Genomic DNA, 8,199 nt, shown 5'->3' with positions numbered 1-8,199 from the left:
ACCATTTTGCTAGCAGAGTTTGGCACTGCCAATACAGTTTGCTGTCACCTCTGACTACCTCTACGCTCATGACAGTGGAGCCTTGTTTCCATTGTAATTTGATCTTTTTCTTCTCCAACTCCATTTTTTGTCTAAAATAAAAGATATACGTAAGAAATTAATGATGGAAGAATCTAATTTTAGCTAGATGGGATCCCTCTCATTTACATTACATGAATTTGCATATAACTCTTAACTTCTGCACATATATTCTAGATTGATTGTACAAAAGAGTGGTTATGAGTAGAATTCAATTGCTATCCAAAGTGTCTAAAAGACTGAATAGGCTGAATACCCTTTATTATAAAACCATTTTTCAAGAAGTGAATATAGTTATACAATGGAAAAAGTCAGAAGAACATTTAGGGTTATGTATCATAAATATGAAAAAATCCAATCCTTGATATGTTGATTTATCCCCCTTTTTAGCCACTGGGGTGTTGAAATGGCGTCTGGATAAGTTCCTGCCTTTGTCAAATAAGTGTGAGAAAGAGATGTTAACCTTTTCTGATAAGATGTTGTGTGACAGGTGTTCAGGAGCAGTTTGCTTCTCCCAGGAACTTGCTGGCAGCTTGGGGTGTTTTTTCACCTGACATCCTTAACCCTAGAAGTCCAGCAGGAGGGAGGAAATTCTGTCCTTGACAGGGTGGGCACATCAATGAATGCATCAATCTGGGACTGTGAGTGTCTTTTTCTTTTCTTTCCCTTTCCCTGATCACAAGAGCTGCAGTTGAAATTAAGTCATAGTTGTGCTTTTCAGCAATCTCATTCTCAGTACTGCTCATGTTTCTAAGAAAGATGTTTATGTTACAGAGCAGTGCACACACAGCTTTTGGCTCCAACGTTACCTGTTATCCTGTGCTCCTTTCTCAGTCTAAGTTGCTGTTGGCTTTCATTGGAAACTTGCCTGAGTGAGGCATTCAGTGTCTGGCCCTATGTTTATGCCAATATGTTGACTAGGCTTGGGTGGTGACTGTTATTGGGTGTGTTAGCGAGTGACGAGTGAGGTAGATGGACTGCACAGATATTAATATAGACCATGTTTATTGTCCACAAGCAACAAAAAACTCACTGTTTGAACAAAATAGAGCTTCAGTCAAGAGCACTGCATTGTTGATGCATCGCCACTGAACCTGTGCCTGCTAGCAGTGAAGACAAAAACTCTTCTGAGACTTTTCCTCCCACCAGCAAATAAAGAGGCTGTCTCAGAAAAAAAAGAGCCTATGCTTTACTCTGTAAATAGTTTAACTTGGGAGTGTAAATAAAAGATGCATTTCAATGCAGATAACATCAGACATGGCCAAATGTATTCATAAAGAACAACATGAGCACTAGGAAGGAACTGGAAAGTTCAGAGATGTGACCACAGTCCAATCCAGCCTTGCAAAATGCATCTTTCTATGGAAATATTTAAATGGTTGTAATTTAAGATGCAGGGAGGCTGCCCTGGACAATTTTTAAATTATACATGGAAAAGATAAACTTACACTGTTCCTCAGAAAGCATTCCAGGAAATTTTTGCCTTTGCATTAATTCAATAGGACAGTAGCAGCTTAGTATTCTTCTGAGGAACTTAAAGAAAAAGTACTTGAAAATACTAGAAGACACTATCAGACTTATGTTTTGAAATCCAGATGTAGAACTGAGAAAGGCGTTATTTCTGTTTTCTACTCAGCGTAGGAACAGATCTGTGTCTTGTGTATCTTGAAGGCCAACCACCTTGCAAGCCATGAATAAGTTTTTTTTGGTTTAACCAGTTAATTTCAGGTTATATTGGGGTGCTTTTGTTCTGATAATGTACAATTTTATGCCTTTCATATCTGCAACATCCTTTTCCTTCTCATCAGTTCTCTGCTGCCAGTTGTGTATTCTACCAGCCAGGTTAAAAGTCAGGCGCAGACTACTAGGTTTTACTGGTGCAGTCGAGAGGACATGGTCTTGCTATTCAGCTCAGCAGAAGATAGATGGGAAAATGTCTCTTGCTAGGCGCTGATACTTGTTGCTTTGCCCGTAAGTGCCTCTGACACTGTCCACATTAATTGGAAGACTGCCCAACTGCTAGTTTTGCTACCCTCCGTGCTGTTATTTAAAAAAGTCTAAGGAAGTATCCAAAGGAAAATACAAACAGAACTCATTCCTTTGTGATACTTCCTTTCTGATTATGAACGTCACTCACATTTTGAAAATAAATGTATACTTCGGCAAAAATAAGTTAAATAGCATTTTTTCCCCTTCTTTGATATGTGACTCTATCAGAGCTTTCAAAGAGAAAACTGAGGGCAAAATAAAATTACTCTGTTACTGAAGAGAGTTTTGGGTAATGATTCATATTCCTCCAGACAGAGTTTATAGGTTATTTCTCATGCTACTACTTTCAGTGTAACAACAGTTACTCATCTTCACCCATAAAGTACCCCTCGTGAAATTCATCATCATCCTATTTCCTAAGTTATTTCTGTCATTTACTATAAAAGATTAAGTAAAAGTTCATGATTTTCAAGATATGCAAAACAGCACCGTTATTTTCAATCATAGGCTGAAAGAAAAGGATCAGATGTTTACATTTCTGTAAGATTTTGGGTAAAGAGAACAACAGATCTCATTAAAAAATGTTTTTCTCTGGAATTTTGGAAAAATAAACATCTCAGAAAATCCTGCTATTGCTCACAGTGAACTGAAACACCTTAAACACTGCTTGTTTGCTCTTCATAGACTGATTGAATACACCTGTACTTTAGGGCACTCCCTGAAGTGCAGGCTCTGATGAAGGAGATTAGCACTTCTAAACCCTGGAGACAGTTCAACTGGATCTTTTAAAAATGCTTTGTCTCTTGCCTCTTACAAGGTGTTGCTAATAAATGCAAACTTGACCAAGGAGAAAGTTCTCATATCCAAGATCCCGCATGTGTGTGGATGCTTTGCATATAGGCTCCCTTCAGTGAAAAAGTTGGAAATGGAGATATACTTCCTTGTCCATACCTGTCCCCCTCCGTGACAGCCAGAGTGGCAGTGCTGTCTTGGATGAAATAGTCCCACCTGCATCTGACCCTCATCTCCCCTATATCATGGCTGAATTGAAGTGAATTTTCTTCAGGATACTGCCTTGACTGTTTTCTATACGTACACTTTGTTCTGGGTTATACTGACAGTGAAATCACAAAGTAAAAGGTCTTGTCCCAGAACAAAAAAAAAGCCTCAGACTACTTCATCTATCATGCTGTCAATAACCCCTATAAAAATAAAATGCTTATTGTAGGACTAAGAGACCAGGAAAGCATGGTGAGCCTTCCAATGACCACATGTGTTAATACCTTTACCAGAGCTGTTCCCTGTCTCTAATTCAACTAAGAAGAGTAGTTATGATTCACCATCATATTACATGTAGGAGGATATGGCATGAGGTCTTGCTCTGACTCCATCTACTGATACTACTAAAACCAGTAAAGTTAAGCCATTGCAAAAAGGGAAGTGAAAATCATACTTCCACCCTCCAAAGTCACAGCTGCAGAGCTATTTTGAATGGTGTATTCACAAACCCTGATCTGCATAGCCCAGGCAGCAGACCCAAGCACTGAGCACAGACAAGAGCATGCCTCCTGATCTGTAAAGCCAAATCCAAGGTGAGTTTACCAAGATGGAAAAAACTAACCAAGACAGAGAAATAATAATCATAACAGCACTCTTCCCAACAGAGCTTGAAACAGGACACTCTCTGAAGCACAAAGTGCTCTGAGGAATGTTTGAGCCCAACAGCCTGCCATATTGCACTGTTCCTCTGAGTTAGGATCCTCTGCTGTGAGTGGAAATTAGTTAACATCTCCTCAAGAGGAAAACAACTGACATCCTTTGTGAAGAGCATGATTTATCCTGTCCCCAGAAAGCAACCCTCAGAACATCAGAAGGTTGTACCCAAGGATTAAGTGAGATCAAGAGCAGCCTGAATGGACTGACCATGAATTGCATGTCGCTCCACTGTTTCTTTGGGAGGGCTTAGGAGAGGAAAAATGACTCAGTATGTAATTTCTGTGTATAAGTCTCACTGGGCTACTCAAGCCATTTTATTTCTTTCATCCCCTTCTCTTTATTAACTTACTGGATAATTAAGTGGTATGTTGAGACATAACTAGTGCAGTCCTGCTGTGACAAAGTAGAAAGGATTGAGCATCTCATCATGAACCTTCAGAAAATCAGCATGATGGTATGCTGAAAAATGTGCCTGTTGTGCAAACCAGACTTCATAAATTGTTTATCAGAAACATTACTAACCTTAAGATATGGCCTAGGACCAAAATGAGTGCAGCAAACACCTGCAACAGGAGGGAAACCTATTCCTGCCTGGGTCCTCAGAGTACAACCTGCCCTTCATACTATGGCACCTGGCCTAGAAACTGCAGGCAGGTGTCTCCCCTGCTGCTATATCTGTCATTCCTGACCTGAGAAGTAGAAAAATGATGCAATCTCATCAGGGTTTAGATCAGACATCTGAATTTGTGGGCTTACTCTATGTTCACGAATTATTTTTGAACAGCTGCAGGTTTTCTAAGGCTACCATGTTTGGAACTTTACAAAGCCTGATTTTCAGTCAGCTGTTCAAGTGTCTATATTTTGACAATAACACGTAATTTAGGTGTCTTTCTAAATGAAGGACTTCAATTCACTTTGGAAGACCTTCTTGTGAGTAGTGCTGTTGCTCAGGCAGCAAGAAAGCCACATAGAGTTAATAACTTAAGTGCCCAGAGTCAGTCAAGTCTTAAGAATCAGAGAAGCCTGAATCTGGCTAAGTTATATTGTCAGGACTTTTCATTACATGGGCAGTAAGACTGGGGCCACCACATGCAGAGCAGAGTTCAGTGCAGACACGTAGATGCAATGGCCATCACACACGTAGGTATAACATGTTCAGAATTTTACTTAAAGTGTGCTTTCTGTGGGGATCACGCTTCAGGCTGGGCCTGGTTAGCCCAGGCAATGCTGCCATCTAGGAATTAGATGCGCAAATATGGTCATACTCAAGAATTTGTGAATAAAGCATTCAAATATTTAGAGGTTTTGCTGTAATGTAATCAATACAGATGTTACATTGGTCTGTTACATCCCCTTGAGAACAGAGTGGAAACTATCCCTTTCAAAGTGATAGCCCCATTTAAGGTACTACAACAAAGAAATAGAAAAACACTGCAAATGCTTAATAAATCATAAGAGACAGCTGAAACAGTTATTCAAATGAATGGAGAAGGATTAGCTCGATATAAATAATTTATACTTCTCCTGTATTGAAATGAAAGAGATGGCAAGTATGCAAGAGGGAGCAGTGTCACTAGCAATGTTTTTTTTAAGGAAAGAGAGATGCCTAAAGGAAGGAGTTTGTCCTAACATTTGAAAAAAGTGCTTCCAAGTGGAGCAGGAGCATGCACAGCCGATATGACATGGTACTTCCCATCAGCTGGTTCAAGCTGTGGTACGCACCTGAGATATGGTTGTTGGCATTGAAGGGTAGCTGGATGCTGATTTACAGAGAAGGTGCCATGGTTGGCTGCTGCACAGCACCTTAGTTGAGTCAGGGGGGTTTGCTGGTTTGTGGTAAATTTCTGAGTCTCTACTGAGACTCAGTAGAGGCAGAAGACCTTTGGCACTTCAATGTTGAGGGCTGCTGTACCACAGTGAACAGTTCAGGAGGGTGAACTTCCCCTTGGGTCATTTTCCCTGAGTCACAGAATCACAGAATCGGTCAGGTTGGAAGGGACGACAGACGTCATCTGATCCAACCTCCCTGCTCAAGCAGGGTCATCCCAGAGCACATTGCACAGGATTGCAAGATAGTTTTTGAATATGTCCTGTGAGGGAGGCTCCACAACCTCTCTGGGCAATCTGTTCCAGTAAAAAGTTCTTCCTCATATGCAGGTGGAACTTTCTGTGCATCAGTTTCTGCCTGTTGCCTCTTGACACCACCAAGAAGAACCTGGCTCCATCCACTTGACACTTTCCCTTCAGATACTTCAGGTCACCTCTCAGTTGTCTCTTCTTGAGGCTGAACAGTCCCAGCTCCCTCAGCCTTTTAAGAGATGCTCCAGTCCCCTCATCATCTTTGTTGCTCTCTGCTGAACCCTCTCCAGGAGCTCAATGCCTTCCTTGTGCCGGGGAGCCCAGAACTGGACACAGCACTCCAGGTGAGGCCTCACTAGGCCTGAGCAGAGGGGCAGGATCAGCTCCCTGGGTCTGCTGCAATGCTCTTCCTAATGCATGCCAGGGTACCATTGGCCCTCTTGGCCACAAGGACACACTGCTGGCTCATGGACAGCTGCTTGTCCACCAGGACCTCCAGGTCCTTCTCCACAGAGCTGCTTTCCAGCAGGTCAGCCCTCAGCCTGTACTGGTGTAGGGGGTTATTCTTTCCAAAAAATAATACATTAATAGTAATTCTTCCCAACTACTACTACTACTACTACTACTACTACTACTACTACTACTACTACTACTACTACTACTACTACGACTACTACTGCTACTACCACCAATTCCTAATTCTAATTTGTCCTCTCTGAAAGAGTGGCAGCATGACGAGTACCCAAACTGAGGTTCACAGCAGCTTGAGAGGGCCGTAGGAGCTGGGCCGATGGGTTTGCCTCTCTCAGGTTAGGGGTGAACTGTGCATCTCCACTCTGCAGGTACAGTGATGTGAGAACCTCTGGGATAATGGTTGATAAAGCACTGACCATTGAAACATACATATCCTGCTGACGACCTTTCACACCTCCACAGACATTCCTTTCTGGATCAAGGAATTTAAGTCCCCCATGTCTTAACTGAATACAGTCCTTCTAGGATCAAGTAGTAAAGGTGGTTATTGTCACCATTTCCATTTTTAATTGAACTCATCAAGGAGTGTCACAGAAACAGAAGGCTTAGTTGAAAGAGTTAGATCATAGAATCATAAAATCATTTAGGTTGGGAAAAACCCTTAAGATCATTGAATCCAACTATTAACCTAACACTATCAAGTCCACCACTAAATTATGTCATCAAGGCTCCTGCCTTGACATGGTCCAGTCTCCCATATTTGGCATGGTTTGAACACGCTTTGTTGCCTCCTGAGACTCCTGCTGAGAATACATTCCCAGTAGTCTTGGGTGAGAAATATGTGCTTGGGCATCACCTGTCAGCAAAGGCAGAGGTAGAACTGGACAGCTTCAAACGTCTCATCGTCTTGTACAGGTCAGACTCACTTGTTTTCCTGGCTGTGTACTGCTCCTTGGTCGCCAGGTGGAAGGTCTGGCTGACCTGTGGACAGCTGCAGTTGTAAGTAAGTACTAATCAACATGCACAGAGGAAATTGGGGTAGGTTGTTCATGAGGACAGCAGTAAAAAGGAAAGATTTAAAAGGATGTTGGAGGGTGGTCCTTGGCTGGAACAGGGTTACCAAGTGGAGGGTTTTCTGCATTGCTGCAGCAAAAAGAGACCAAGGAGATTCTGAGGTGTCTCAGCATCATCTGAAGAATGTAAAAGAACAGGTAAACAATGTTTTGTGCTGGTTCCTGAAAAGTATGATATTAAGCCCAATATCCTGATGGCTACCTCCTCTGCAATGTAGACTTTCTGAGATTGCTGCCTAAGTCCAGCCTGCATTTGATGTGTCTGGATGTCAAAGGAAGGTAGGGAATTTAAAGTAACTTGATGAGTGCTAATTGGCCTAGAGGTCTAATAAAATAATTCCCTGGATTTTTCTTTCGTTACTATTTTTCTTTACCATTAAACTTTCTTGTGGCAAGGAATTATGGGAGTTGTAGTTTTCCGGGTTCTCACGCATGCTCAATCAATACTTGATTGTCATTGGTTGGAAGATCATGTGACATGTTTAAGCGCTGTATTTAAACCAAAGTGTTTTGTAATAAACCTTAATTCTGCGCTGGCACTTGATTGTGTCACCGGTGGGCTTCGTGCCTTATTCACCGCCTCACTTCCTGACTGCAATAAGGCTTTGCCTCCAGTAATTCTTTGGATCTGGTTCAAAGAGGTGATTTGCAGTCTTTCATCCAGTGCAATTCCTCATGAAGCCTGCCACTGTATGTCCTGGGACAGTCACATCCATGGCTATGTTTCTTAGGAACAGGACATGACACACTACTTCTTGAAGACAGCTGTTAATTTGCAAACATATTGGCA

This window comes from Manacus candei, unplaced genomic scaffold (genome assembly GCF_025592945.1).
Source record: "Manacus candei isolate 608988 ecotype Guabito, Panama unplaced genomic scaffold, ASM2559294v1 h1tg000034l, whole genome shotgun sequence".
NCBI lineage: Eukaryota > Metazoa > Chordata > Aves > Passeriformes > Pipridae > Manacus > Manacus candei.
This window is presented reverse-complemented; position numbering follows the sequence as displayed.